The following is a 22,391-nucleotide window of genomic DNA, read 5'->3' as shown; positions in this document are numbered from 1 at the left end:
TTTAGCAGAATGGAAAGATGTTCAGCTATTTCCCCCAGCTCCCCAATTCTCAATCAGGGTATGAAACTTGCCAATATTTTATTCTGGTCACTGCTTCCTGAGCATGCAAAACACACAATTTCCTGTACCAAGTGAAGGTGTGTGTGGTCTTAGTTCTAAGAACTGGTTTATAAGTAATGAACCAAACTGTTTCCTATTAGACCAGCAATAAAGAAATAGATAATAGTTTATTCCTTTCAAAAGAAGTAAAATGGATGTTTATTCAGTCTGACATCCTCAAAGATGCAAACTCATCACTGGAGTTTAGAAGACATCTATTAGGAGGTGACTATTAGTTAATACTATTTTGGGGGAGCAAGATATAAAGCCTGGCCTAATGCTTTATAGCTGGAGTGTCTTGAACATGCAACGTAACCTCTCGGAGGCTCAGTTACTGCATTGTTAAAATGGGACTACAGTAATACTTACCACATAGGATTAGTGGAAAGAATAAACAAAATAGTATGTAAAGGACTTGATTTAATGTTTGTTATTCAGTAAGTTCTCAATAAATGTCAGCTCTTACTCACCATTCTACCTTAGTGTTATCCTCCAGCCTACACTTCAGAAGGGGGATAGGAAGGGAGAGTTGAGAAGGTCTCACCCTCATGAATAAGAACAGAGCATAGATTCCACTATAGGGTTCCCAGTCTCTGACTTACAAGGAATTAAGGCCAGCTTTGTATGATCCTATGACTTGTTTTTGCTCCAATCTTTCTCCCCAAGAAAAAGCAGAAAGAGGGGTTGTCTCGTCTCTGCAAAATGTAGCAAAGAAAGGGCATCTGGGGGGACTGTTACTTGCTCTGGGCCCAGTCTTAGGGGACTTTCAGGTATAAAGAATACCGAGGGAATGGCTTAAAAGAGAAAAACCAGCTGAGACCACAGGGCCTTCACAATGGCAGAAAGATATGGGCAGTTGGACGAGCAAAGATGCCCCTGAGAAGTTGTCTTGGGAATGAGTGGTAGGAAGGCCCATGTAGGATACCTGTTACAAGACAACTCTTTTCCACTGGGAAGCCAAAACTACTCTTGAACTTGGTGAATATCCCTGCCTATCTGACACTTTGGCCAAAAGGGAAATTTAATTCAAGGAAGTGAAAATATTTAGAGAGTCCTTACAATGGGGAAAGTTGTCTGCAAGCACTGATGCAACAGTGTAGATGAGTGAGACATTCCAATATGCTTGCTTTGAGAGAAGAAAACAGCTACACCCACAACTCCTCTAAGTCAGAATGTGATCCCTGCCCTGACAGAAGTACGAAGTGCTTGGATTTGCTTACCAGGAAATGTGAGCCTGTGTAAGAGGCTTCCTCAGTGGAGAACATAACGCTGAGAGGAGGGGAGTGGGAAAGGAGGGGGGAGAATCAACACAAGATTTACAGCAAGAACATCTCCTTTCTCGCGCTGCTGACATGTCCTGGGCTTGCTGCCAGCTCTGACCATCACCTGCTCAGAAACCACAGCAAAAAGCAATTTCCCTCCGTCCAATTCATGTTGACTTGTTCTTCCTTCTCTGTCCAATTAGGTTTTGCCTCCCTTTGCACTTTCCAAGAAATTACTACCCTTGGCTCAATTTAAAATGAAGACCATCTTATTTCAGCTTGTTTCCATGAGATTTTGGAGAGACTGAAGGATGACAACCCACCTGTGACCTGATGGTGGGTGGTATGACCCTTTCTGCCCTGCCCTGTTCTGTGATCTGAGACTTTGTAGCCCCTGTCAGTGACTAGAGAATTAGATTTCATACCAGCTGCTTTCAGGTCCATCCTTTTCCTCAAAAAGGCTTCATTTCTATTCTTGGGGTCAGACACGAGGTCAGACTTCTTTGGGGTCGCAAAGATAAGGTACTGTCTCGTCATGGCTTGATCATATGAGGGTGAGTCAAAAATTATCTGCACTCCAGATAAATTAAAGCTTCGATAAAGTCTACAGCCAGAGTGCGGATAATTTTTGACTCTCCCTCCTGTATTTGTTCTGAGAGTGGTGTCTGGGGACAGCTCTGCAGGTGCTGGCTGAACTCTACACCAACTCTCACATTGGACACCAGAGAAGAGTATCCTGGGGAAATGGGACTAAGCCAGGTGAGCTTCAGGAGATGGGGAAGAGGCTAAATGGGTGGCAGGTTCTATATGGCAGGATTCATCCATTCAGTAAACACTCAACCTACATCAATGGAATATCCACTATATGCCAAAGAATACAAGAAAAGACACAGTCCCTCTCCCCAGGGAGACCACAGTGCGCTGAGAGGGAATGGCAACCAAAATGTGATTATAACATAGGGTGATCATTGCAACCATGGGAGAAACCAGGCATGGAATAAAGTAACGCAGGAGAAGGAATTACCTCCAAGTTGTGGACTTGACAGAAGGCTTCCGTAAAGAAGGCAGAGGCAGAACTGAGGGGTCCATGGCCATGTGTATACCTCGGCTGGCTGGCAGAGGAGGGAGGAGAAGGGGTAGAATCAATACCGAAGGCAGCCAGGACTTTATTGTGTCACCACCAAGAATCTTCCATCTCTCATTCTTGGCTTTTCTATCCCCTCCAACTTCATTTGATCTGCCTTCTCGCATCAGATTTGTGCACCAAGGAAACAAACACTATAGACCTCAACAAGAGGACCAAAAAGGCTTTGTATAAAGACAGCCTCAGTAAAATGTGATATTTGGTCTCTGTAACCTTGAAGAAATTCACTGGAAAAGGGCAGTGTTCCCGGCAGCCCAGATCCCAGAGGGGAACTAGACATAACCACACATAAGCTGCCTTCCCTCCATTTGCCTCTTCTCTTCCCTCGCCTCTCCTCTTGACCCTTGGGAGAGAAGAGGAAGGAAACTGGGTAGAAGGGGGTAAAGGAAAGGATGCAGGGATGGAAATAGAGAAAAAGAAGGGTGAGCTGTGAGGAGTGCTGAGCTCAGATCATTCTCAGGACTTTCTCAACTAGAATTTTCTCCCGCCTTCCTGGACTGCGGATGAGAAAGGAAGGTAGAGGCAAGACATTTGATTCCAAAACACTGTGAAGGTGGAGCTGGTTGGGCCAAGGCCAGCTCTGTCTCAGGAACACACGCCCTCTCCCCACTTTCCCTCCCCCCTGTTCCCCTCCTGCTTGCTCCCTGCCCTTGTCCGGCTGCCTCAGTGGCCTGTGTCCACACCACCTTCTGCCTCCTGTTCTGACCCTCTTCTGTTCCCTACTGATGCCTTCGAAGATGCAGTCAGCTCCCCTTCTGCTCTTGCACAGAGCTAGTGGGCTAGTTCTCATGAGCCCCGAGGGGGCCACATGTAGAACCTTGGCCACAGTCCATTTCTCAGAGGCAGCGGGCTCCGGGCTCTCCATTAGCAATAACAGCTAAGACTTCAGAAAGGAGGCAGGTCGGCCATGTGCGAGACAGAGAAAGAGATGAAGACGCACGTGGTCTCCTTCCTCTTAGCAACAAAAACAGCAACAACAATCCTCTTCATCTGTGGAGTCCTTCTTGAGAGCCTTCAGTCCTGCTCCGCCTCTGATTTTCCTTCGTGCTGTTGGTCTGCATTCTGCAAACACCCTAGCAATATCACCTTTTAAAATAAATGATAATAATGTCTCCTAGTGGTCAAACCTTTACATGTCATATTTCTACATCTCACAATCACTCTTCGAGGTAGAGATAATTATCTCCACTTGACAGATTATAAAACTGAGACTGAAGTTTGTCAAACTGTAAAGCCCGCAGTCTTTCTCATGCTCCAAAATGGCTTATTTCCCCAACTGTGAGCACATTGAAGGCAGAGATGGTTTTCTACTTCTTTGAATCCTCTGTAGCATTCAATAGTGCCCTGGATATGGAAGATATTGAAAGATTCCTGTGACTAATGAGAAAGAAGTTTGGGTGTAGAGGGTGATGTGATGAGGGCGTGGACTCACAGCTGCTTTATTATCTGCAAAGCCAGCCTCTCCTCCCAAACGCACATAGTCATTAGTAAGAGGCTAAATTTAATGAAACAATGAAACAGCCAGTTGCTAAACAAAGACAACTTAGATAAATCTTAATATATTTGCATTCTACACTGACAAGACACTGAACACTCCCAAACAGATAGGAGAGAAAAAGAGAAATGAACAGGCCTTAAACCAGGGCTCTGTTTCCCAAACCTTTTCAGACAATGATGTCCCTGTGACCTTGCAGGGACAAGGAAGTCACCGATAAATGCCACATGTCCTACAAACTATCTGTATGCAGCAAACAGGCCTCATGTTGATGAGCAAGAGATGGAATCTGAAAAAAAGAATTGCTTAAAAGTCTTTTCAGTAATTAAAGAGAAAAGTGTCAAAAATAAAAAGATGAAGGGCTAGCAAATTACTAGAACACAGAAAAGTGGGCACAGTTCCCTGGATCCTAACACTGCTTGGCTTATTCTCACAATGTCCTTTCATAGGATGACATCTATGAGGTACCCACGACCAGGTGCCCATGGCCTTGGCCTTGGCCCTGGCCCTGAGCCTACTGGGTCCTCCCCACACTGGCCCAATGCCCTCCTTGTCTTGAGCGGCCCGTCTTTTGGCCTGACCATTTCCATAGTTGCTGTGTTGGAACCCCAGTCAGCAGTTTCCCACTCCAATTCCTCCCTACTTGAGCATCCTCCATAAGGCAGAAAAGAGAGTGACCTAGAACCAGAGAGTATACGAACCTTTGAGTCAGCTGACCCAACACTGGCTACACCCTGCTGGAGGGAGTCTAGACCAGGCCAAGGGAAGGAGCCTTCCAGCCTCAAGATTCACAACCAGAACTCACCTGCCTTACATAGGAGACATCAAGTTTGAAACAAAGAGGCAATTTTCTCCAAATGTTGTCCAACAGATAAAACTGCAACCCTTTTCCAACCAAGGGGTAAGCTTTGCATTTCACTGACTTGCAGTCTGACTGAAAGGAAGGGTGTTGGAATGAGGCAGTAAGAGAAAAACTAGCATTCACACCAACCTTGTTTCTTAATATTCCTATTCAGCTCTCTGTCTTCTAAGAAGGCCCATGCTATATTTGTCCTAATCCCTTAGGCACACATCTCCTCTCCAGAGATACCCCCAACAAGTGGAGCCAGGATATGCCTTCCAATAGTTGGAGTGAAAGAAGGAGAAAGGGTTAACCAGAGAAAGGGCAGGGATAAAGGTGGCCTCACAGCTCTTGTGTGACGACTCCTGCCTCCTGCCTGGCTATCACTGGCATCACTGCTGGTGCCACACGTGATGCCCCATTACCCGAGGGTCTCTCGCACAAGACCACCCTAGCACCTGCACATCAGACTGAGACCCCGCCCTCATGCACCATTTTGCTACGCTTTCCCTAGAGTTTCTCAGGAACTCTTCCATCACTTCCCATATTCAAATCACAACTTAATGCAATTTTATTTACCCCTTTCATGACATGTTGAAATTTCTGTCTTGACACCTTGTCTTGACATGAGCTTCAAGGTAATATGCAGTGATATTTCTGAGACTAGAAGCCTTGAGCTGTGATTTTAAGTGTTGGTGATAAAATAATTACCTAAATGAATATATCTTTCTTGTTCTGAATACTATACAGTTCAGAGAGACTACCAACATGCTAAGGGAATTTGCTCCTAGCAATCATTTACATCGTCTCCAAAATTTTTTGATCATCCACCCCTATAACTAAAAAATTTTGAACATGTGCCCTCAAAATATGTCTATACTCACAAATTTTATGCATAAATCATTGTCAATCCATATAGTAAATATTATTAGAGCTCAATTCCTTTCTGATTTTAGATACAAATAAATAGAAATAGAAATTCTAATGTTTTACTCCTTATTACTTTTGATTGTCCTGCAGAATGGATCTTATACCCCACGCTGGAGGCTATGATATAAAATGATAGGAGACATATGTGTGAGGCCATGATCATCTTTGCAGTGATAGTAATATTTCTCTCCCATCTCAGCAGAATCTTTCTCTGACAGATACATGTACAAGGTTCTCTAAGGTAATAAAAAATGAATTCTTTAGTCTAACTCAGTGGGAAGTGCTGCGCCACAAATAATCTCGTGTTGTTATCCCAGTCATTAATTTCAATCTCCCCCTCCCTTTTATTGCATGCTTTTTGAACAACGAAGTTACAGCAAAATTGACTTATTTGCTTTCCACCTCCTTCCGTAGGATTATCTCTTTACAGAAAAGCTAATGAGCAGTGAAATAGTCAAGTTGCATGAGGGAGCAAGGATGACATCCCAAACTGGGGAGCAGTGTTTAAATCATCACAGGGTGACAGGACAGGCATTGTTACCCTCAGCACATAAGGAGTCGACTCTGTCACCACTACTCATCCATGTCACTTGCAGGTCTGTCTGTTCATAGAAAAGAGAAGGTAGATGAAAAAGCCTGTTTAGATGAGAAAAGGAAAAGAGGGAATCTGCATTTAACTGTGATCTAACCTCCTTCTGTAAGCTGTAGATGCTGAAATAAAAAAGACATGCCCTTTTAAGCAGCACTCTCCCTACCAGTTCTCAATAAGCATGAAATAAAAAATACTCCATAGAGATCCACCCACCTGCTCTGACTTCACACTCCTCGAGCACAGTGCATTACACAAGACACAAAGAGAACGGAGCAAATCAAGGGGCACAAGGAAGTTGCTCACGGGCAGGGGGCTATGTAAGGCACAGCCTGCTGCTAAAATCTGACACTCCCTGTTAAAACTAAAAGTTATCACCAGGACAATACCAGCCAAGTTTACCATTCAGTGTAGTCCAGCCATACCTCCTGAGGGGAGGGGGGGAGGGAGGGGTGGACTTAAACTTGGTTTGCAGGGCTACAAAGATGGACAAGACCCAGCCCTGCCTTCAAGGTGCTCACAGTCCAAAAAAGCAGCTAAACTTAGGAGAGAAGGAACAGCTTAAAAGTCTCACCGGCAAGCTCTTTACTCTCACAGCTGGTAATTCCCCTGCAGCCTTGGAGGCAGCTGCCACCACATTCTCCCAGCCAAAGGGTGGGAGGGCAGTGGCCATATGGACGTTACACAAGCTGTATAAACTGAACCACTTTTAATGTTATCCAGGGGAACTCCTACTAATTATTGGGGTGTGAAAGAGATGATACAAACACCAGTACTCTTCACTTTGGTGTACCTCATAAGCTGGTACAAGAGTGTAAAGCAATTATATTCCAATAAAGAGCTTAAAAAAAAAAAAAAAGTACTCTAAAGCCCTCTTTATCTGAGTGGAGAGAAGAGCAACATCGCGAGTCACTCCCAAAATTAGGTTGTACAATCACCCATGGTAACCCCATCTAGGCAGCAAAGCTCCTTTGGTGAAAAGCTAAAAAAGAAACAATCTAAAATATTTTTTAAAATAAGTTTTACTCTGGTGTCAAAAGCTGGATATTTAATATTTTCTCTTCTTGCATTCCTGTTATGAAAAACCTAACACTCCCTGAAGCAAATTGATGCCTCAGACAGCATGGGAGGGGAGTCGTATAAAGGAATGCATGAAGGAAAACACATTCATCAATTTTAAGAAATAGTAAATTCCCATGGGATGAATTGGGACATTGTGATTGCCATATATACATTACTAACAAGAAAAAAAATCCAATTGTACACCTTAAATATATGCAGTTTGTTGTATGTCAATTATATCTCAATAAAAGTTCTTTAAAAAAAAAAAAGAATAAACTCCCATGGAAAAGGAGCAGTCAACAATGAAACAATAACAAAAAAATAGGAAATTCCCATCTCACAGGATTTCAACACTCTTTTCTTGAGTATCTGGTATGTGCCAGGTTGCAGGCCAAGGTGAAGGGTAGTCCCTGCCTGTGAGAAGCAGCCAGGCTGAGTGGTGCTCTCAGGGACATGCACCAGCTACAGAAGAGGTGAGTGGGTGATCAGGATGCCCACGATGTCAGAGAATTGGCTCTGAAGGTTGGGTGAAGTTGGACACATAGTCGAGGGATAGAATAAAGTCTAGGCAAAAGGAGCACCGTATACAAAGGCACAGGGACATGAAATATCTGTTGCATTCAGGGGACTTCAGATCATCTACTGTGGAGAGAGGCTGGAGGGCAAAACCGTAATATGAATAACAATTATGGCATGGTAAAAAAGAACACGATCAGCTTGTGTTTAAGAAAAATGACTTTCGTTATGGAGGATATAAGTAAATAAGGCTGAGACTAGGGGCAGTGAGACCAGCTAATGATAATAACAGCTAACGCTGAGTGTTTGCTACACGCCAAGCGTGTGTTTAAGCCTCACAACAATCCTATGAGGTAGGTACTATTAGCGTCCCCTGTTTGCAGATAGGAGACTGAGGCTGAGAGAGTCTTCCTAACATCCATCACACGGCTGGTACACGACAGAGTCAGAATTTGAATGCAGGGAGTCTGACTCCAAAATCCATTCTTTTGCAGTAATCCAGGTAAGAGTAACGGTGACTTGGATTTGGGTAATGGCACCAGGGGTCGTGGCAGGCAGAATAATACCCACCCCACCCCCATGATGCCCATATCCTAATCCCCAGAACCTGTGACTGCCTTAAGTTACAGGTGGCAAAGGGGTATAAAGACTGCTGGTGGAACCTTTTAATTCACCTTAAAATGAAGAGATCATCCTGGACTATCTGGGTGGGTCCACAGTAATCACAAGAGTCCTTAAAGGTGGAAGAAAGAGGCAGAATAAGAGAATCAGAGACAGAAATGTGATGGTGGAAGCAGCATGAGACACTGTAACGTTGCTGGCTTGGAAGAAGGGGGCCAAGAGCCCAGAGTGGCCTTCAGAAGTTGGAAAAGGCAAGGAAACAAATTCTCTTCTAGAGCCTCCGGAAAGAAATACAGCCCTGCCAAGACCTTGGTTTTAGCCCAGTGAGGTGTCTGAGCTTCTAACCTACAGAACTATAAGATAACACATTTTTATTGTTTTAAGCTTCTAGGTGTGTGTTAAATTGTTACAGGCGCAATAGGAAACTAATTGAGTTAAATTCGCAGGATTTAGAGATCCAGTAGGTAACTAGTGTCCTGATAGTTAGAACTTGATTGGTTCCAAGATGAAGCAAAAGATAAAATGAATTCCAGGAGTCTCCATTTATTATCTGACTCTAAAGCCATGAAGCTGATAGACCATGTTTTCATTCCTCCAAAGCATAGCCCCAACCATTTATTCCATGTTTACTTTCTGGATTTTTTCAGACTTCCCTCATTCATCTTTCTACTTGTGTCAACAGCCTTGCCAGGAATTCTCCACGTTTTTTCCTACACCATTTTTTCATTCCATGTTTACCAGACTCAGAGCTTTAGTGGACAAAAAAGCATCATGATCCTTCCTTGGGCACATTTTTCAGTTCTCTTTTCCTGTGTTCTCTCAAGAAATGGACCCAATACACTCTTTGGTGAGATTTTACCTCATTAAGAATATGATAATGAGCTGTGTAGACACAGACATTCCCTGGGGGAGCTGCATTCTCGGGGAAAAACAAGCATTCGCAATAAAGTGTGACCCGGTGGGGACCCTTAGCCTAGTTAGTGAGGGAGCAGAGGAGGGACGAGGGCTTCAGGAAAAGACACATGTCTGTATTTATGTCTTTAAAAAGCAATTTCCCATCACACCTCTCAGCTTTTTCGCCTTTTGATCTTGCAAGCAGAGACATGTCTGACTAAACAGCTATTAACTGGCTCAGGCAGGCTGGACTGAAAAAGTGCTTACACTTTGAAACATCAGAATCACAGCCACCTGAGACGACCCTGGTCATAACTTTTACTTGTCCCATCAAAGGAAAGGAAAGTAGAAAAGACATAAGGGGGTGGGGGAAGCTATTGGATTTCTGATATTTAAATGTGTTTTGCTAAGGAAGTGAAAGCTTTCATTTAATGGAAATAGACAATAAATGTAATGTCTATTTTAATATATGTTTGGTATATACATACAGAATGATTGCATCTATTCAAAAATTAGTTATTTAGCTGATTGTTGTGACAAATAAAATATCAATAATATGGTCCCTGACCTCATAGGACTTGCAATCAGCTTGCAAAAACAAAGCATACAACTTCAGATACCACGGTAGTAACAGCCACTATAATTTTTCTTAGCAATTTTCATTTATGGTCTCATCTATGGCTAAATTAAAAAAAAAAAAAAAAAGAAGAAGCAGTCTAGCAAACAAGTCTGCAAAATCTCAAAGGAGGAAAATGGAAGGAGGTAAGACAGGATTGTGGAGCCTGTATGGAGGAGTCAACATCTGAATTGGGCCTTGAAGACAGGCCAGAGATGGGAAGTAAATTTTAATTGTGTGCAAAACCAGAGAACCAGAATATTCATGATGAGGTTTGGAGACTGAAAGTGAGTAGACCAGTTGGCCAAGAGAAGGGTAGAAGGAAGGATGCAGCCAGATCACGAAGGATGCTCACACTTTTCAGAGGAAGTGCTGGGAGCATCAGAAACCACACATAATCACGGCAAATTTTTCCAAAGCGTCAGTTTCCCCTGACGTTTTGGAAAGGAAGGTTATGTCTAAGCGGTTTTATGTATTTTTTTCATAGCAATGTAAATATCAGTATATCTTTATGCAAATTTGCATGAGTTTTTAAGATAAAAACACTTCAAAAAGTTCATCACTCGCAGCAGGCCCTCAAACCCCTGGATGTTCACCTTCCTGGACTCCTCCTTCTCCCTGCTCAGTTTATAAGCTCAGTCAAGTGTAACTCCTCATTACTGCCCAGCCTCAATCGACTTCGTGCTCACTGACACTGCCCTTTCTCAGGTGCCTATCACAGCTCACTTAGGCTATTGCCGTGGATTCCTGGCTGGTCCTGCTGCCTTCCTCCTTCCTTCTCCCTCTCCTGCTACACAACTTCCAGGTTATCTTTCTACAGTGAAAACGCAATCATTACTACCCCACTGTTACAACCCTTCCAACCTCTTCTTTCCTCCTTTCCCCTGTGCTCCAGCTACACCACACCCACCTCCCCATCCCCACCTCCAGAGTTCCCCAGCTGAACCACACCTCTTCTGCACACACTGTCCTCGTCTCCCTGACATACACGTCATCTTTTGAGAAAACATTTCCTGCAAGCATTTGAACAATTCATCTCTTTATACCATGCCGTCCTTGCAGAAACCAAAACCTCAACAAGTTCTCTTGAAGGGACTTTTTCCTTCTATTTCTGGGATAACTTATCATCTGTATTTTGCAGCCTTATTTCTCAGATTCCTTGAAGATCATCAGGAATCTGCCAACATTTAATCATCTGAGAAATAATTCAGAGGCAAAGGAGAGAGGGTGCCATTTTCTTAAATCTTGTATCTTCCACATGACCAGCCGCAAAGCACAGATTGTTCAAAAGAGCCCAATAAACATTTATTGACTTACTATGATGTGTCAGGCACTGTTTTAGGTGCTAATGATGAAGAGATAAAAGAGACACAATCCAGCTTTGGAGAAATAAACAATTTTGTAAATATTTCTATTTCTAGCCCATTCCCAGAGCCAAGGAATGTGGTAGCTCTCAAAGAATGTGGATCTCACCTGACACCCATTGCACCAGAAAATAGGCCAAAGAGAGCCCCGAAGAGAAAGCTGCCCAGCTAACCTAACCACATGGAGAGACTCTGAGGCCAATAGAAGGTAGTTCTGGTCTGGAATAGCAGGGCACTGGGCCCTTGGTTCCCCTTTACTATCCTGCAGTGCCCTGCTTCACATGGTCTCTTTCAGCACTGGACAGGAACAGCCAGGTATTTAGAAGTTAAAAGCAACGTTATTTCTCTGAATTGAGAACTTCGAATATAAGAAATAAATTACTTGAGAATTGTAGTGAGACCCCAGTATTCCTTTTAGCTGGGGATGGTTTACAGGCTCATCAGTCATCTCTGGCTATCCTCACCTCAGCTCAGATTAATCCTGATCCCTTCTTCCTCACCTATACCCATCCCATTCCACCTCTTAAATTATTCTCTTCCAATGGAATAGGGCCAAAGCTATTTCTTTCAAGTATAAGGAGATATGTTTCTTTCTAGTTGGTTGTAGTTCACACTGCTTTCTCCATGATCACAGGAACATTATTTGACTCCAACTCAGAAGTCTCCCTGAACCCATTTGTTACCTTTCTAGCATTCCAGCAAAGGAATCGTGTCCAAGACAGACATCTTAACCTGATCTTCTTCGCCTCTTGTCTTCCTCACAATTTTCAGGCTCCTAAAACCTCTATCGTATCTCAGCCAGGTATAGAAATGCTATGACGTGGATCACAAAAAGCTAATAACTATGAGTGAAACAGAAGTAAAAACAGGTAGATTGGATCAATCTCTGCATAGCTAAATACTAGGGAAGGGAGAAAAGAGATACTGGAATCTAAATCTATGCAGTCCAAGTGAGCACCTAAAAAGTATACAGAGCATTGGGAATTGGGTCAGAGACCTGGCATATTTTTGCTTTGGAAGCATTTACCTACCAGCTGAGAGACAGAGGTGTTTTATGAGTTTCGTATGAGAAGTTACTCTGACAGCTGCCCGAGAGGATCTGCCAACTTGGAAACCAAAGGGACTCAAGTCATTCTGAGCAGCCCCGCTGCAAACATGTGGCCAGCATCACTAAGTGAAAATAAAAGCACTTTTCAGTCTTTGTCAATATCATCTGACAAAGTGGTCCATGGACTGCTCCTTAATGCAAATGTAGACCCACTAAGGACCGAACAGGACAGTTGTGGGCCCTCGTTCCCTCTTATAATTCCTCTCTGTCCCCTCCTATTTTGCTGATAGTTCCTAAATTGATTCATTGGTCCTGTAACTCCAACTGGACAAATTCCCAAAGGGCAAAAATATGCATAGGTATCTTTCTGTGTTATCCCTACAACTGAGGCCATTCTAGGCACATCATGGCCTGAGACCCACAGGTCACCCAATGCTACTCCTATTATATTACTGACAGCTCCCACTTCCTGACCTGACCATTTCTCATCTTGACCTTCAGCCTTCTCAAAAGAGTTCCTCCACAGGCTCAATATTTGCTTAAACATAAGCATATCTGCACACTTCCGCTGGCCCAGGACTGTAGATTGATAGGAATTTATTCTGGACGTGTCATAAATGCTTACATTATAAATATAATTTATCACTCAACCATGTATCATCCTGTATTATTCTCCAGTAGTCGTGTGCTTTTGTGGTCATAGCATGATGGTAAAGAGCTCTGACTCTGAACTGATGACATTCAAATCCTGGCTCCCCAATTCACAGTAGAATAGGTAAAATAATATAGCTATTTTACAGGATTGCCATGAGATTGCATAAGGTAATGCATCTAGAATGTGCTGCTTGGGACTTCCCTGGTGGCACAGTGGTTAAGAATCCACCTGCCAATGCAGGGGACACAGGTTTGATCCCTGGTCCAAGAAGCAGGACCAACGGAGCAACTAAGCCTGTGCATTACAACTACTGAGCCTGCACTCTAGAGCCCTCGAGCCACAACTACTGAGCCCACGTGCCGCAACTACTGAAGCCTGCGGACCTAGAGACCATGCTCCACAAGAGAAGCCACCACAATGAGAAGCCCGCACACCACAACAAAGAGTAGCCCCTACTCACGGAAGCTAGAGAAAGCTGGCGCGCAGCAACAAAGACCCAACACAGCCAAAAATAAAAATAAAGAAAATATTTAAAATAAATAAGGTTTTTTAAAAAATAGAATGAGGTGCCCGTCTCAGGAAGGCTCTCTGTCAGCCGTATAACAATCCCCAAGTGGGCAAGGGCCATTTTTTACCTCCCGCTTTCCCCCTTGTTACCTAAGCACACAAGAGCTGCTGAGCACGCGTAAGATGTTTGATATACACATATTGACTGGTTGAATAGCTGCCCTAATCCAACCAGGGCTGATAAAAACATTTCTGCCCAAGAATTCTGATGAAAATAGCTTTGTTACAGCTGCTGTTTAGAATCAGGTTTTGGACCATCCTCTGTTGCCCTCTTCTGCTGTCTCTAAAGTTGCATCACATTTTCCTTTAAAATAAGAACAAATTCCCCAGAGCTGTTCCAGGCAACATGGTTGTAGCAATGAGTCAGCACCTCACTCTGCAGCTGGGCCGCTCAGGCTTGGCCTTGGCTGGCTGTGCTCAGTGCATCCTGCAGCCGCTGCAGCCACTCCCCAGCACAGCCTGCAGCATCCCCCCTGAGGCCCTGCTTCTGTCTGGGGTACACGCCTCATGGCAGCTTGGAACATCCATAGCCTGACACTGCTGAGTGTGGAGAAGAATGGCTTCATTTCAGCCCCCTGGTCCCCAAAGCTTAGCATTAAGCAATCAGAGCACGTTTCTGCCAAACAAAATCTTCAACAGGGCAGCCTGGTGACCATCTGAACACCGGGGGCAAAGCAAATGCAAAGCTTGCATCCCTCAGCCTGAAAAGTATACTTTTCACTACTGACTGTGACCGGCCAAACCGTAAGCAGCGGGAGGGGGAGCCCCTTGACCAAGGCAACTCTGTGAACCCCTTAGGGCCTACATTTTCCTGTTTGAGCTGAAGGGAAAATATAGGCTCTATTTCCTCTTGGCAAGTCAGTGAGCTCCCTGAGAGCAAAGGCTGTGCTGGTTCCGGCTGCATCCCCAGTGCCGAGCCCATGCACAGGAGGTAATCCATCAATATTTGATGGTGGGTGATGGTTAATGAACTGCCAAGCCTATTAAGTAGTGGTGTGACGTTACACCCCCCACCCCCACCGACCTGTCCTCCGCCATGTCTCTCCTCTCTCCACCTCTACCAAATGTTTCCAGGGCCCCACTCTCTCTCCCCATGGGAACTTGGTTTTTTAAAGGTTTCCCCCAGAAGCCAGAAGATGTGGGTCTTGATAGGAGACACATGGTTGATCTAGCAACTAAATGAAGAGTATAAGCACGTGAATGTTGGTTATGATGCTTCTGAAGGAAGGACCTCAGTTCCCAGAAGGGTGAAGGTAGTGTGGCTTTTTCTACTGGGTGCGGTCACTATGGGTTTTAGTGAGTAAAATAGAAATCAACAAGAAGGGGTTTTCTCAGTCCCCGAGAATGCAGGCGTATATCATGCCTTATTTGAGAGCTTGCCTCTCTCTTTTCTCTCTCTGTCTCTGTCTCTGTCTCTGTCTCTCTCTCTCTCTCACACACACACACACACAGATATGCTATTAAATGTGGGGCTAGAAGAGACTTTAGCAATTAATTACTACCGATGATCAAAGTGAAACAGGACAAGAAAAGAATTTGCCTAAAGTCACACAGCTAGTTAGAGTCCTCACCAGATACCTGAATTCCAGTCCATGACCTTTTCACATTTTTATGAGATTATTTTGTTTTATGTTTGTTTGCTTGCTTCTGCTTAGTATGTCTTGAAAGGAGACCCAATTTCAGATTCTCCTTCTCTGAAAAATTGTAACATTTCCCAGGTAGAGCCCAGGTCCTCCTCCCAAGGGTTTTTCCCAGAATCCTGCCTCCCTTAGATTATACCTAAGCGTTTTATTGTGGGGGGTAAGGTTTCATTCAGTTTTTAAAGTTTCCCACGGGACACTGTCTCACCCAACATAGCAGGACAACCCGGACCTCTCACCTGCCCGTTTGATAAGTGATAAGTATGCTTGTCCCTCCCAGACATGGTGTGACTCCTCCCTGTCACTATCTAAATGTGCAGTCACTTGTGACACTGAAGATTTCCCTGCAAATGCAGCAGTCAGTGCTAAGGTCAGGAAAGGAGGCTACACGTATTCACTTTGCTCAGGGCTGCAGCCCAAGCCCACAGGAGCCTGCAAGGAACATCCAGGTGAGGGGATAGTTAAGCCGGGGGGGGAGGGGGAAGGGGGGCCAGTCCTGACAAGCCTTTTTGCCCTGGCGCCTTGGATGCCTGCAGGCTGCAGAGACCTCATTCTGCTTGCACCCCCAGCGCTGTCTACAAGCCAAGCTGCGGACACCATTTGTTTCAGGGGGAAAGAGCGCCACCTGCTGGCACTGAACTCTCTCTGCCTGCCAGGAATGCTGTTTCTTGAAAACCACAGTGCTGGTATTTCCAAGCAGCTCAGTGCCTGAAGGGGTCAGATCCCCCACAGTGAGGGGAAAATAGGCCACCTGTAAAATTGGTGCCAATTCCCCATGTCAGACTGTGAGCCAGTGACCTCTCCTAGAAAACCTTGGCAGAGCCCTTGTAGCACATGTCTTTCTCCTTCCTTGCTGTTGGTTTCTCCTCTCTAACTCAGAACAGAAAGAAGCTTTAGTCTCTAGACTCCTAGTTCAGCTGAGGATCCCAATGGTAAAGAGGCTGCCCAAGGTCTCACAGGGGCCCCATTTTATTCCAACACAGGCTTTACTCACACCAAGTAAAGCCTGAATGAAATTGATGCAGTTCAGATTCTTTCTCTTTGATTGAAGTAGAAATTTTGCAGCAGCATTTTCTTCACCCCGCTTTGCTACAGGCCTCTCTCCCTTCTGCATTATACTTTGTAGTGCACTTCTTGCGTTCAAATGGTGTCTCCCCTATTAGAGCCCAAGTCCCATGAAAGGAGGTTCAATATCCAAGTCTTTGCATCCAGGAGGGCTTCCTGCAAGTTAAACATCTGGGAACCAGCTACCCACATTGATTTCTCTAGGGCCTCTGAAATCAAATCCACTCTCCTGGCCTCTTGAAAGTTTGAGCAGAAATCATATTGCAATATATAAAAATATCAAATCAACACGTTGTACACTTTAAACTTATACAATGTTACACATCCATTATATCTCAATTTTTAAAAATTTTAAACTGTTACCACCACTGGTCTCCTGGGGGTCCTATCCCCCCAAAGACTGACTGAAAAGAACACATGATCCCCAGGTCCTTTTCTTAGTCTCTTCTTTCCTATTCACTACCTCCCCAAAATCACAACAGTCATTATTTTAAGGATTTTATTTCCAATCACTCCAATAAACAGATAGATAAGAAACACAGTGATTTTCCATTTGACAAAGTTTACCCCCAATTTTTCTGAATTTTTCATCCTTGAAATCAAAGAAAAAACATTCTGTTGTGAACTCCACTTACCTTTCCTCTCATCCCATCCCCAGTAAAGGACCTTGGAAACAGAACTGCAGCTTCACAGCCTAGAGATGGAAAAATGCCAAGGGGCACAATTTTCCACCAAAGGAAGCTCTACAGCCTCACACAACCACTGTGTATCTCACTTTACTTATCTGTAAACTGGGCACAATAGAAGGGTTTCCTGCTAGGAAAACTGTAAGGATTAACTAAGATAATAAGGTACTTAGACCTCACCCCCAGTAAGCACTCAAAGGAGGTTAGCAATTATCACTACATTCATTCATTCATACAAAAAACTCTACTTGGTCATCAGGTTGATCTTGTTCCTCACTTAGTTCCCCATGTGATATGTGGCAAAAATTAGGTTCACAGTCCACAGCTGTTTAATTAAGTAGGCAGTTTATTTCATAAGTAAACTATTGATGGCAAATGTACATAAAGGACAAAAATCTTTCAGGAAGGTGACAAGGGTCCAGACTGAAGCATAAAGAGTAATCATTTGGGGAAGTGCCCAAGAATACCAGGAGGGAAGATGTTTTTAAAAGGTAGTCATAAGTCAGGCATACTCAATGGGGAAAGAATAATCATGTCCTTAAATGGTGTTGGGAAAACTGAATATCCACATGCAAAAGAGTGAAACCAGACCCCTATATTACACCACTCACAAAAATTAACTCGAAATGGATTAAAGACTTAAATGTAAGACCTGAAACTCTATCTACCTTAAATTTGCACATTATTATTTATCAGTTACACATAAATGAAGCTGGAAAAAATACAAATGAAAAAATAAAAATAAAATAAATTTTTTTAAGGTGGATATAAGGAAAATCCAGGTCTTTGGCCCCATCCATGAAGCTTCATCCACAGGCATCTGGGCCAAACTTCCCTCACTATAGAATGGTGCCAGCATCGCTGTCCTGGCCAAATTCCAGCTCCATTATTCTACCCTCTTGCCTCCCATTCTCTTTGCAGGCTCCACATGCTGATGGACTCTTCCTCTCCCGCACTATTTCGACCTGCACTATTATCAGGGTTTGTGAAGCCAGCCGAGGGGCCAAGGTTTTCTGTGGCAGGTCCTAGGTCAGCTGTGTGAGGGGCCTCCAGCCCCTGGTGCTAAGAGGTACTGCAGGAAGACTGTAGCCAGCCAGCCTTGTTGTCCTGCATAGGTGTAAGTTGGCATGCACATTTGGCAGGGAGGGTGGATTTCTCAAGGACATGCCACTACTCACTCTCCATGCCCAGCCCACCCTGTGCCGAGGCAGTAGAACCTTCTCCTTTGTCAGGCATGGAGGACATCCATTAGCCAAGCAGCAGGTAGTGAACACTGGGGGAGACAGAGGGTGTCTCTGAGAAGCAGACTGGCTGGCAGGTGAAGCATCTGGAGGTGGGTCTGTTTTGCCCACACAACATCACTGAAGAACCCACTTGGGCGTTCACATGCTAAATAGTCTAAGAAAGACATTTAACAGAATGTGGATGCCCACGAGACTGGCATCTTGGACAAACTCTGGAATGAAGCTTAGAGAACAAAACAATGCATTCTCAAGCAGGACCCTCTGCTCCCACAGTCCAAGTCTACAATCTCAGTTTCACCAGAGTTATAACAAAATGGCCTCATGCCCAGCTCACAAGTATCCCGTCGGTCTCCATCACCTTGAGATAGAGATAAAGCTCTTTCATTATTATAACATTTAGAACTGCTTTGAAAATACATTTTGTAAATAACCACATCTTTTATTTCAACCTCTTGATTGTTTTAATAAAATGATAACCTTCTAAGGCCAATTTTTTAAAGCCCCAGGGGTTCTTTCTGTGTTTATTTGTGCCCAGTCCACGTTGAACACTCGGTGCATCTCTAGTAGCTGTGTCCCCAGAGATGCCCAGGCTATGGCTGTGCCTCTTTCTTCTTCATATGCTGCCTGTTCAGCTTCGTCATGAACCCAAATGTTGATATGTTGATTGCATCTGTGAAGGTCACAGGTATGGATTCTCAAACATTGGCAGTTACCTGAATTACCAAGAGCACCTGTTAAAATTAGAGCTGCCCACCTATTAACCCCACACCTACTAAAGCTGAATCTACAAGGGTGACTTTCCTACCCACTCCTGCACCTTTGCTGTAATCACTGACATCAGACATCCAGAGATGGTGAAGGAGATAAACTCCAGACATGGCATCAGACTGAAGCCTGGGTCCAAATTCCAGTTCTGCTACTTCTAGCAGGGCAGTTATAGGAAAATCACTTAACCTCTCTGATTCTTAGTTCTCTTATCTGTAAAGTAAAAGACATCTCAAGTATTGCGAAAGTCCTCCCAGATGTTCATGTAACCCTTATTTCTCTTCAACCATTTCACACATATAGAAAGTCACAGTTTAAGGGGACTTTAGACCACCTGGTCCAGATTCCTTCCTTGCTGTCACCATTTTACACATGGAGAAACTGGGTCAGCCGGGCAAGTTCAGTTGCTATCCCAACCCATGAAGGAACAGAGATCTGACTAGAACCCGGAACTTCCGGGGCCATATAAAGTGTGGTTTGTAACATACAGAGACCGGGGGCATCACTCCTATGTTGGGTGGTGTGGGAAACACACTCTGAGACAGATATTTGCCTGCTGGAAATTTACTGGGGGTGCTCTCCCTTTAAGAGCATAAGAGAAGCAAGATTAGGCAGAGGAAAAAGTTGAAACTTACAGGACGCTCAGGAGCTGGACTGCCCGACAAAGTTATCCTGAATCAAGACAAAGGACTATTCTATGTTCCACACCAACCAGTCGCTGGATGTAGGCTTCCTGCGCGGAGGAGTTGTGATCTTTGGCCACCTTCAGATGAGGGTAATTTTTAGAGAGTGACTCTAATGTGAGTCATTAGTAGCCAATACTCCTGGCACTTGGGAGAGTAAGTACTTCGGTCCCTTGTAGGAATTCTGGGCAGCACACCACAGCATCCCATATAATGCATCTGTTGTACCACCCAGATCACTTGCTCCATTATTGTAAGGCTGCCCCTTCTGGGAGCAACTTCTGTGCTATTCTGAATGTTGTATTCACCAGGGGAAGCTACCACAGGAAGATGAGTGGGACAAACCACCACTACCACGTCTGATCTTGAAGCTGCAACTGATTCTCCCATCTCCTTCCTCTACTATCTGTTATGGATTTGTCTCACGCTTGGCCAGTACCTTTGTGGTCCTAGGTAACTTACCTGGCAGGGTGACTCAGACCCTCATCCCGGAAGAGACCAAGCCCCTGATTACCACACCCTTCTCTGCCATGACTGTTGCACTTCTCCACTTACCTAATACTGGGCGGGGGAGTACCAAGAGACGCCCCAGTGGAGCAACTGAATGCCAAACATTCTCCTCCCTGCCCCTTCATACGCACCAGGCTACGTCCTCCTTAATTACCAGGGTCAATGGCTCCTGCCAGTATGGTGACTCCTCTCCCTGCCTGCTGATCTCTTGGTACAAGGAGCCAGAAGAGACCAGATGGCAATGACAGCTCCAAGTATAATGGGCCCTTATTGTATCCTGATGCTACAATACCCTGTTCCCTCCTGAGAACCCGCACCCTGAGACCCACAGAGTCTGCAGCTGTGGGGCTGGGGAGCACAAACTCCACAAGTGGGGCACTGGGGGGAGAGTAAGCAGAACCACTCCTGCTTCACCCTTTGTTTCCTGGTTCCCTATAGTCTATCTTTTGGGGTCCCAGTGTCTTACAGCGGTTGTTCATGTAAAGTGTATACCAGGTGGGTTTCCTTGATCCCTGACACCATGGGACCACCACCCACAGTTCAGATACTGAGATGCCTGAAGACAGAGGCTGGCTGATGTCAACTGGCTGAGTCAGTTCATCTGCTTAGCTATTTAGTGCCTCTCCCACCCTGGCTACTCTCCGGTGGTACTAACATGCAATGCAAAGATCCTAACTCTTTATGTCCACTCCCAGAAGTCCATGCCTCTTCCCCAGCCACCCATGCCCTCAATCCTTCAGTCTTTTTCTCTCCAGACTCCTGCCCAACAGCCAAACCACTCACTGTTCCTCATGAGTCTATGTCTGTTATTATTTTGGTCCACTTCTCTGACCAGGACTACCACCCCGAGTTCTGCCTATTGAGAGGATTTCCTCTCATCTCTTTTTACGGACCCCTAGCAAGTGAGACTGTGGTTCACAGCAGTCCACTTTCAGCCTTCACCCACAAATAAAGCCAGCCCATCTGTGACCCAAACAGGACGCTTTTCTGCTCCATAGGCTGTGGATAATGGAGGCTCCATCGCGGCCACAGACACGGGTGTCAGCCGAAGGAGAGGCAATCCTAGTGGTGACGTGGGGTCTGAGCCATTTGCTCACGTAGCTTCCTTGTGATCTCTGGCCCTGCCTGTGCCTGATACCGGACGCACCACTTGCATTTTACAGACCCATCTGAAAGAACAGCTGCAAGCAGCTCCTGAAGAGGGACTCGGCAATGAGTGAGCAGCAGCCAACCCGCTGGCAGCTAGGGGCGTAAGTACCTGGAGGGGAAATCTGAACAGTGCACTGCAGAATCCACCCTAGCATCACATTAAATCTTCATAGCAAACGTGTAAAGAAGCTGGAGAGGGTGTTAGTACCTCCCTCTTGCAGATAAAGAACCTGAACTATCTCAAGATTAAACAGCTGTGGTGGATGGCAAATCAACTCATCATCAGAACAACGCTCCCTAAAGCAGCAGTCCGATAGAGATGTAATGGGAACCATGTATGTCATTTTAAATTTTCTAGTAGCAACATTAAAAATTGTTAAAAGATACAGGTGGAATTAATTTTAGTAATATATTGCATTTGAACCAAGAGCTCCGGAATATGATTTCAGCATGTAATAACTATGAAAAATTAATGAGACATTTTACATTCTTTTCATCATACTAAGCCTTTGAAATCTGGCATGTGTTTCACATTTATAACACATCTCAATTTGAACTAGCCACATTCCAAGCACTCAAAAGCGACACGGGGCAACTGTATCAGAAGCCACAGCTCTAGACTCTATCCAATTCTCTTTCCCATCCTCCCTGAGATATGACTTCTGAATTGGCAGGATCTTAAGCCTTGGAGAGAGATGCTTGGGCAGTAACCCTGCCTTTGGTGGAAATCTATGTCCTTACCATTTACAAAGCTTCCAGAACCCTCACTCCTTTGGCACAACATGTTCTGCTGCCCCCATTTAGCTTCGCAGGTGTTGCTACCACTTGCTGGGAAGGTTCAATTTGAAAAGAAAAGAAACAAGCAGTGGTAGACAAATGTTTAACTCCATCTCTGTGTGTACCCTGTAATTTAATGCTAAATCCAGCTCAGTTTGGTTTCTGTGGC

At 44.6% G+C, this 22,391-nt stretch overlaps 1 long non-coding RNA gene across 1 annotated transcript in view; it reads right to left on the bottom strand.

The window, feature by feature from the left end:
- The window catches only part of LOC130850250 (uncharacterized), a 31,576-nt gene extending 14,403 nt beyond the window's left edge, over positions 1-17,173 (bottom strand). Inside the window, exon 1 of the long non-coding RNA XR_009052857.1 lies at positions 17,044-17,173. This is a non-coding gene — a long non-coding RNA (uncharacterized LOC130850250). The remainder of the gene's footprint in view (positions 1-17,043) is intronic.
- Positions 17,174-22,391: the final 5,218 nt, after the last annotated feature.

This window comes from Hippopotamus amphibius, chromosome 3 (assembly GCF_030028045.1).
Source record: "Hippopotamus amphibius kiboko isolate mHipAmp2 chromosome 3, mHipAmp2.hap2, whole genome shotgun sequence".
In the NCBI taxonomy this organism is placed as follows: domain Eukaryota; kingdom Metazoa; phylum Chordata; class Mammalia; order Artiodactyla; family Hippopotamidae; genus Hippopotamus; species Hippopotamus amphibius.
The sequence above is the reverse complement of the archived record's forward strand: the minus strand, read 5'-3'. Positions and strand labels throughout refer to the sequence as shown.